Genomic DNA, 10,394 nt, shown 5'->3' on the forward strand with positions numbered 1-10,394 from the left:
TATAATGTAATTAACGAATCCAGAGTTAAAACTATACTAAACAGGAACCAGGTAAAGGCAAATCTGATAGCCTGAGTTAGAACTCTGGAACTCGGATTGAGAAGAAGAAGAGAATCTATTGCAAGTTTTTCTGACTTACACATTTTTAGTATGGTATGCATTGATGTGAACACAACAATACAATGTATTAAAGGGGATAAAAATATACTCATAAAACAAGAAAGCAAAAAGTACAAACTTTATAGATAAAGGCAGATGTACACACACACACACACACATATATATATATATCATATACTGAATAATATAAGAATAATGATGGTAATAACATAATCTTGAAGCAAGACATATAAAAGTATGAAGAGTTACTATAAACATAAAATTTAATAACAAGTTCACATATATTTGTGATTCATTTCATGTATATAATGATACATATAATTCTATCTAAAATGTTAGTCATGTGAACAATTTAAGAGTTTGGTATTTACAACTTGGTAAATACAATACAAATAAAACTAATAAAATTGAGAAAAATATTATATAAATCACCTTTTTTCTATAACATAATTGTGGTGATACTGTGTTCCCCAAAATATTGTGCACCCTAATAAATTTATCTTGGGGTCAGAGAACAGAACAGCCACTAAATACAGAGGTCAGAAAATGGTGGCACACATGCCTTTAATCCCATCATTCCAGAGGCAGAAAGGTATATAAGGCCTGAAAACCAGGAACTAGTCTGGATCTCTGTGAGTTCAAAGCCACACTGGAAACAGCCAGGTGTGGTAACAAGAGCCTTTAATCTCAGGAAGTGATGGTAGAAAGGTATATATGGCCTGAAAACCAGGAACTAGTCTGGTTAAGCTTTAAGCCTTTTGAGCAGCGGTTCAGCTGAGATCCACTCTGAACGAGGACTCAGAGGTTTCTAGTCTGAGGAAACAGGATCAGCTGAGGAACTGTCGAGATGAGGAAGCTGTGGCTTGTTCTGCTTCTCTGATCTTCCAGCACTCTTTCCAGTAACTGGCCTTGGGTTTATTTTTATTAATAAGACCTTTTAAGATTCCTGCTACACATAATCATATATTTCATAATGACATTTTTATCAATGATACGCCTTGTGAAGTATAGTAGCACTTTCTGTCTTGTGTGAATAATGACCAAAAGGCCTCACAAAAAGTGCTACAGAATGTATTCCTGTCGTTAAGTAACTCGTGATGGTATCTTTAATTCTATGAGAAAAACAACATAATAGTAACAAGGAATGGGATTTATTACTGCAGTGCTGAATGAGAATTTTGGATGTTAGCTCCATATGACATCTTGGAAGAAATGTCCATTTTTAGTACTGCAGCTACTAGCTTGTTCAGAAACACTGACCTAAAAAATTGTGCTTTACAACAGGATCCTGATACACAATACAATGTAAAGACTAAGATTTGAAACTTACCTCTGTCATCACAAAGCAACTATTTTTAAAATTTGAATTTCAATTCGTAATTCTAAGGAGTTGAATATCTATCTTGCAAACAGGCTGTAAAGAAAAGCATAGAGAGTGTAAACCCCAATTTTTAAGCCTCCAAAATATCATAACTTCAAATGAGTGCTGTTATCTTTGTCATGAGCACAATTTTCAAAGTTCTGAAGGCTAATGATAGTTATTCAATTTATTTAACATATGCATATTTATTGATCCTAATTTTGTTCCTTTTAAATTCCAAAGAAAAAATACATAAAGAAAAAATTATTTAAGATCAAAACAATCATAAGATCACAGCTATTGATTCTGTTACAAGTACCCTACTTTATAATTATGCTTTATTCAGACTTATTTATTGCTGCTGCTAAATGGAACACTATTATGATAGCATTCCCTACACTTGAATGAAAATTGGAGGGCCTCAGGTAAGGACCAGGTTCACTGGGTCCAAGACTGGCTGTATTCTGTACATTTAGACAAAGGCCTATGATTCTGTGTATATTGAATGTTTGGTATTATAAGACCTGTGAGGGCTTTAAATAGTAAGCTTTATCCAAGGTACGTGTCAACAGCACCATTAGGCATTTTATGGCTCTGATTATTAGCACTTGAGACAAAAACCATTCATAATATTTTTAATTTTGTAAGGATTCCAAAGTAATATATTATTTTAAAAACCTACTGAGAGGTGCTAAAGAGAAGTGAATCTCTAAAAGAGAAGTGTATCTGTTTTTTTTTTCTTTCACTTTCTGCTTATTCAGATCAGACATCTTGTCTGACTAGATTCACACAACAAAGACTTACAAAAATCACATTTGAGATCAAGCCACCAAGACTGTTTCCTGTTTCCTGAAGTTTAACTGCACTTTGTGCAAGAGTCCATATCTTAGTAAGCACATTTTGTTTCCACTTAAGGTTTAAAATTTTATATTTCAGTTTTTGGAGATATAGATAAATTCCTTAAGTAAGAAATACATGATGTCAGAAGTGAAAATTTTCAACAAATATGTAATAAAAATCAATATTTTGAGAAAAACACTTTGGCTTTATGTGTAAAGAACAATAAGAACTGAACAAAATGTTACTTAATATATAGGTATCTCTCTAATCTATCCATTGACTAAGCAGTAGAGTATCCATTTGTATTGCAGTAATCCCAGAGTTCCCAGGCTTTACAGACAGCAGAAGAATGTTTACTTCTATATTTCAACACTTTAAAAAACACTTTTAGGAAGGTGAATACAGTAAAAATTCCCATCCCTTATCTCCTTCTAAATGAAGGCCTGGAGGCCATTATGAGAGGGAAGAATCAAATTCCAGCTCAAACATTAATTAATAGTCCTTTCTTTGAAACCAGGTGTCTAAATTTTCATGGTGAAGATGATATATATATATGTGTGTGTGTGTGTGTGTGTGTGTGTGTGTGTGTGTGTATGTATGTATGTATGTATGTATATATATTTCAGCCAATACATATAAAATAGGAAATTCATATTCAACATAATATAAGAAACAAAGGACAATAAAACAGAAATATAGTGCAATAAAGCACACAAAATGAGGTAAAGGAGTCAAGGACACCACAAGAAAACACACAGAATTAACTAACCTGGGCTCATAGAAGTTCACAGAGACTGAACCAACAACCAGGGAGCCTGCATGGGACTGAACTAGGCCTTCTACATATATGTGACAGTTTTGGAGCTTGGTCCTCTTGTGGGACTCCTAACAACAGGAACAGGGGCAGTCTCCAACTCTTTTATAGGCTTTTGTGAACCTATTCCTCACACTGGGTTGCCTTGTCCAGCCTTATTAAGAGAGGAGGTGCCCAGTTTCACTGAAACTTGACATGCCATGGCTGGCTGACATCCATGGGAGACCCACGCTTTTCTGAAGAGAAAGGAGGAGGAGTGGATTGGAGGAAGGTTAGAGGGTGGGACTGGGAGGAGAGGAGAGAAGGAGGGGAAACTGACTGGGCTGGACATTTTAATTAATTAATTAAAAATGAGGTTTGGGGATCCAAGTATTTTACCTGCCTTTTCAGTTCTTTAGCTGTGTATAATAAACATGTTATTTAAAACCCTCTCAAAGACTTCATAAAGAATGTAGTCACTGATGACTGTGAAAGTAAAACAAATACTTAGCTAAATGTCTTGATCCATCTTAATCAAATAAGGAAGTCAGCAAAGTTACTCATAAGTTTTGTCATACAAATCTTTCTCAATCAATCCAATAATGTATAAATTTTCTTACCAATTCTTCTCTTGAAAATTCCCAGGAACTATGGCACTATCAAGCAGTCAAATACAGTTTCTCTCTATCAAATGGCCTTGACACAAATAAAAATCATGATTGCAAAATTAAAAGCCTGGACTTGTGGCTATCATCTTTTATTATGTCTCTGTATGTGTTTTATAATGTGACTAAGTCAGGCATATTCTTGATAATGACTACATTGTTTCATAGAGATGTAAAATTATCATATAAAATAATAAAAATATTGAAATTATTTGAGAAAAGCACTATGTTAAGATGGAATATGTTGTATTATGTATGCAATGCAAAATACTGGCATATTCTCGATTTAAAAACAAACATTAAGAAGGTATAAGGGTGGTTTATTAAACTTCAGGGTTGGGGGGATTTAGATAAAGTTGGGGCATATAGTAACCTGAATGCAATTTATGTATCTATGAACAATTTTAAAGAATAAATTCAGTAAAGTTGTAAAATTATTTTTTTAATTTCAATATTACCTTAATGCTGCATTTTGTTTTATTCACCAAGGCAGTTACTAAAAATGAATCACATCTATAATGTTCCAAAGTACTATAGCACCTAGGAAAAGGAGTTTGTGTTTAGACAGAAACAATAAATAGATTCTGAGCAGTGCCATGCTGGTGTGAACTTGCACGAGCATGTGAGAACAGACTGTGCACATCTCTTTCCAATTCCGAATTTCATAACATCATGTGGTTAGCTGGAAATTAGGCATGGTAGGAGGCTTATCACAAGGAAATTGATAAAATATAGAAATCAGGTTGCTGTTTTTTTTTCCAGAGGCACAAACATAACAATATAGTTCTTGGCCATAGTCACATACAAACAGCATGTCTGTTGAAGAATAACTGTAGAGACTTGGATTTTCACTGAATTAAGCTCTGAAAGCAATTTTAGTAATGGTAGCACTTCTCTCATTTTAGTATGCATAGAACTAACAGAGTTCCTATTAAATGCCAATGTTAATTTAGTATATCTGGACTTGGATCTAAGGTTATGCAATTTCATAACACTCCTAGTGAAGTCCATGTTAGTGTACAGATGACATGGGTAGTAAAAGCTTATGAAGCTACTGTTTAATTTCTGAAGAATGGTTCTTTTCTGCTGATTTTCCTATAAAAGTTTTTAATCACTGGTAGTAAAAGCTCTGAAGAAATTCTGTGCTAGTGATTTTGGAGGACTGTTTTAGTAGTAGAATAGTATAAATGTCTTTCTTATTTATAGTAAATAATTTATTTTCCCACAGTAATTCAACTCTTCTACTAAAATTCTAATAAAAATAAAAAATAGAAATCTCTGAGTAAAAACTAAAATACAAGACTAAAAATTAACCAACACTCAGAATCTACTATCAGCATAAAAAGAAGCAGAGGGCATGTGGGAGTGGATATTTCTTCAGAGTTACAAGGAAAGAATCACAGCCATGCTCTCCAAAATTTGAAAAATATCTATGAAATTCTGCGAAATATAAGACAGAATAAGAATGAATATGCACAGATTAAACACATTTCTATAAACCTCAAAAATTCTCTAGTTTCTCCAAAAAAAAATGTTGCTATCCTTAGTATTCTACTATGGTCTTTTTCATTAATTATATTTACTGGAATAGGCAATGGTTGTGTATTCAGAAACCCAGATTGACATACTGACATTGAAGAATGACATGGGTGTTGAGCCTGTAGAAGAAAACTCGCTGTATGTTTACATATGATCTAATGTTGCATCCAGCTGGGATTTTCTGAAGTACCATGGAGAGATGGGAGAGAGAGAGAGAGAGAGAGAGAGAGAGAGAGAGAGAGAGAGAGAGAGAGGGAGGGAGAGAGAAGAAGAGAGAGGGAGAGAGAGGAAGAGAGAGGGAGGAAGGGAGGGAGGAAGAAGGGGGCGAGACAGAGACAGGGGGAGGGAGAGACAAAGAAACGGAGAGACCAACCTGACTAACAAAAAAAGAGAGAGTCACTATAACACAATGGGGAGCTGAAAGTGTAAGGGACTTACTGTGAATGAGCCACAGCTTGAATGCTGGTAATGGAGAGGTTCTTTTCAACTAGGAGAAGACATGTCTGTTATGAGAAGCATGGCCAATAAAGCTAAATTAGAATATTGGCATCACCATATCATTGCAATGGAATTCAATTCAAAGGGAATAATGGAATATGAATAAACATTAGGCCATTCATGGAAATTGAAGCAAATTATTTATATTTAAAGCAAGGGATGCAAGGAAGCTGGATAACAGTGAATAACACACATTCTAAGAGTAAAAAGATATTTTGAGACAATTATTTCTCCCCAAAGAAAATACAAATAGCATGAGTTGTATGATGAGAAAAGGAACTGCAATATCACAAATGTACAAAAAATTAATCTATGAAATAGGGAAATGAAAACTAACAGAATTCACTAAGTAAATGAAAAATGATCAAAGTACAGAGTCAATAAATGATCACACTAGAAGAAACTAAATTATATATTAACATTGCTGAAAATACATTAAGACATAATGAAAGCCACATAAAAGAATTATAACACATAAAAGCAAAATAGATATTGAAATATTCAGAAAAATACCTGAAGACCAGACAAAAGTTATGCAGCTCACCCGGAATGGTTACTCTGCTGAATGAAGCAAGACTTATGAAGGCTAACAAAGGCTGGAATGTGAGGCTAAAAATGATATAATGTTTCTTAAGAAGAAAAATGGTACAGGACATTCAGCATTAGACCTTATCTAGAAAAGAGTTGCTGAGTTTCAAGGATAAATGAAGATACATGTGGGCATTCAAGAAGAAAGAACAAGTCAGTCTTTTACAAAGAAAGTTCTATTCTGTACTTGCCATGGTAGATTAGCTGATACAAGACTTATGCCCCTGGTTAAAGAAAACTGAAGAGGATGAACAAAATGGAAAAAAAAATTATTTTCAGATGGTGGGAACAAACAGTTCAGAACGATTGTGCCAATAAAAGGGAAACAAGTTTTCTGAACACTAACCCATGATAACTGTGTGCCTATAGCCTTTTGTAAACCTAAAAACAGTGAGAAACAAGGCCACTACACTGGAGTTGCTTAGTAAAAATGGTAAATATCAGAATTTGAGGAAGAAAGGTCTAGAAATAATAGAGTAGATAATTATATTGTAAAGAGCTATGTAAGATAAAAGCCATGGCCTTCGTCTTAAATCTCTCCTTTAATTTTGCACTGAGTATAAGTTAGATTTACAAAGTGTGGAACTCTGTGATGACAAAAAAAATCCTAGACACTGACTAAACAGTGGGTAGAGCCTAAGTGAACTCAGAATCTTGTGTAAGTGGAGTATGTAGAAAGCCAGACACAAAACTTGTTTTCAAATATCTTAAATTCCTACCTAACATAATCTCACTGGGTTCCAATGGATAGTTCCAGTCCAGTGTTCTCACAGATGACCCTGGCTTTACTGACTGGGTCAGAAAGCAAACCCAAGAGTCATGAATCTGGAAAAGTGACTGAAAGAGATGGGGGTATGGCTGGTGAGGATGGGGAGAAATATGAAAGGATAGGAGAGAGTGACTAGAATGTATTATATAGGTATAGGAAATATTCAGATAGCTAAACACACACACACACACACACACACACACACACATGCACACACACACACACACACACACACACACACAAACACACACACACACGCCCTTTAAAGAAGATATCAAAATTCAGATATTCAACAATGTAAAATGACAACATCTAAAGTTAATATTTTTCTAGTCATACTAAGAAGCAGGAAATTAGAAACAAACCCAGATATGATAAACATGATGAAAATGGAAAGTAGAATGCAAATTTTTTAGAAGAAAGCATAAGCAAAATAAGAATTGGAACATGCTAAAGCTCGTAATTTTTTGAGTTGAAAAATAATCTTTGAAATAAAATCTTACAGAATGAATTTAATATTTCTGACACTTACAACCAACCTGAATCTGATCACATGATTCTAAACCATAGCAATAAAAGGTAATCATACAGTGGCCACAGTGCTGTGGAAAATATTTTGATCTAATCCTGTTTATTTACTTTTTGTTTTGTTTATGTATTTGGAGTCTTAGTCAAACAATTTTATTCATACAAATGATCTCCGTATGCTTTTTTCTGACAGTTTTAGTTTCTTGTTTCACATGTGTGTCTTTGAACCATTTAAAGTTATTTTTGTTTTATAAATTATAGTTCATTTATTCATTGGCAGTTTTGCTTTATTATTGTTTAGCTTTGCAACCCCTTATATATTCTCTAGATTAGCTTCCTTTCTGATGTATATCTGGTAAAAATTTTCTCCCTTTCTGAAGGCTTTCCTTTTATTAATATATTCTCTGCATTGCAAAAACTTTTAATTTCATACACTACCACATGTCAGTGCTTAGCACTATTTCCTGTGCTATTGGAGTCCTATTAAGAAAGTTAATTTTTAAAGTGTTTTCTGTATATTTTCCTCTACTAATTTGACCTTTGATCCATTTTTAATTTTTAGCACAATCAGGGAATAATGATTGCATAGTCTCACTCTTTTGCTGAAGTGATAAAAATTGATCTCTTTCTTAGAGACTATAATAGTGGGTTATTAGAGGACAGAACTGGAGGAAGAATAAAGAAGTTGTAAACAAATACCAAAATAGAGTTCCATGGGGAGGAGGAAGAATTTATTCTAATGTTCTACAGTGCAATGAAAAAAATCTACAATCTACAATAATTTTAATTCATATCAAAATAGAGTTTTAAATTTACTAAGGCAAAGAAGTGGTATTTTGAAGAGATAAAAACTGAAAATTATCCTAAATTAATCATTATATATCCTATACCCATACCAAATTATTACACTGTTTCTCATAAATAAGCAGCAATATTAATTTTAAAATATTTTAAATAAAAGGTCTGGTGAGATGACTCATTAAGTAAAGATGCTTGCCTCCAAGCCTGATGGCCTAAGTTCTATCCCCAGAACCCATAGAGAGGGAAGAGAGAACTTACTCATGCAACCCTATAACTTTCAGTATTTGATTTAAATATATAATTCTTAAAAATAAAATAATAGAAAACATTAATCATTACCAGGTTCTTCATTCCTAACAGTAATCAAAATATTTAGGCAGAATAAGCAGAGGAAATGTTTCTATGCAAGCCCTTGTTTGATTCTTCTGCATTTATTCTTATTTTCGAATCAATGACAAATAGCTAATGAAATATAATACATGCATTACATGTTTCACATAAAACTATTGTTCACATTCCTTTCATGTACTATGGATTATGTTTTCTTGAAAACTGCTAGTTAAAAGAGTTGATATTTTAAGTCTTACAGCAATCTACTTTCTTGTTTTAGTCCTATTGTTCTATAACTGGATGCATTTTGTATTTATTATATTCCATGTATGACTAATTAGGAAACAAAACAAAGAGGATTAAATTGGCTTGCCTTCCTCTAAAAGGGTACATTGTAACCTTTTTACCACTTTTAGGAGAGATACAGCCTAAAACTTTACTGAAGTCAAGAATTACTATTAAAATCCAAACTTTTCTCAATAAATTGCAGTATTGTTTGTGTTATTTACCAGATTTAAAATCTTTCTGAGTAAGCCACTTTTCTCACAAGAAGCTGTTATAGAGCACTATGGTCTGGCCAGAAGAGCCATCAGAGTTACCAGAGAAGCTGTGACTACACACAAGAGACCTTCAAGAATTGGTATATCGTCCCCTTATAGCAGGAAGGAGTAGGGAGGGTGACTTTACCCTATAATACTTGCCTACATTGCCCATGCTGCATATGCTCTTTGGAGGTGATCAAGTATATAGAGTAGAATGTTAACTGATGTTGTGTCTCCATCAATGCAGCTGTGAGAACATTGTCATCAATGCTGGGATAAGATTCTTCAATGGTGTGGCTACTTTGGGGTTACCCATATACCTTAAGTAAACCACTCATTCATACTCTGTAAGAGAGTTTAATAAACTCACTGATTTCTGGATTTAGACTTTGATGGACTTGTACTTTGGTCTGTCAGTAATGCTGTTTGTGGTGAGAAATAATGTTTGAGTATCTCTAGAAAATAAAAAGTTCAAGCAATGACAGATAATATATGTGATAATGCCTTAAAAATAGTGGTGGCTTAAGATATCATTATGACAGCCAGGTGGTGGTGATGTATGCTTTTAATCCTAGCACTTGGGAGGCAGAGCCAGGAGGATCTCTGTGAGTTAGAGGCCAGCCTGGACTAACAAGTGAGTTCCAGGAAAGGTGTAAAGCTACACAGAGAAACTCTGTCTCAAAAAACCAAAAAAAATTTCATTATGGTATTTATCTTTTGAAAAGCTGATTATGATGAGTTTGTTTAGTTGACACAAAGGAGTATCATTAAGCTGCCACTCTGAAGTGCCTCAGCTCACCTGATCTGTCCATGCTTGACAGCAATGCTTCAAATTCTGTTTTCTTTTCTAGAAAAGCATTGGAATTTTGTTGCTATTGCGTCTGTGGTTTGTTTTACCTTGGAAAGATCATAAAGATAATTAAGAATAACTAGTATTTATTATTCATAGTATATGATAAAATGTGAATTTTGCTCTTTAATACTGTGCTCCTCTTTCTGAAGACAGGAAAAGTATTTAGAG

General features: G+C 33.8%; 1 long non-coding RNA gene across 1 annotated transcript in view; it reads right to left on the bottom strand.

Annotated features, from left to right (window-relative positions):
• LOC131899469 (uncharacterized) overlaps positions 1-6,471 on the bottom strand; it is a 59,920-nt gene extending 53,449 nt beyond the window's left edge. Inside the window, exons 1-2 of the long non-coding RNA XR_009376090.1 lie at positions 6,329-6,471; positions 1,451-1,534 (exon numbers count right to left, since the gene is read on the bottom strand). This is a non-coding gene — a long non-coding RNA (uncharacterized LOC131899469). The remainder of the gene's footprint in view (positions 1-1,450; positions 1,535-6,328) is intronic.
• Positions 6,472-10,394: the final 3,923 nt, after the last annotated feature.

Source organism: Peromyscus eremicus, chromosome X, assembly GCF_949786415.1.
Source record: "Peromyscus eremicus chromosome X, PerEre_H2_v1, whole genome shotgun sequence".
NCBI classification, from domain to species: domain Eukaryota; kingdom Metazoa; phylum Chordata; class Mammalia; order Rodentia; family Cricetidae; genus Peromyscus; species Peromyscus eremicus.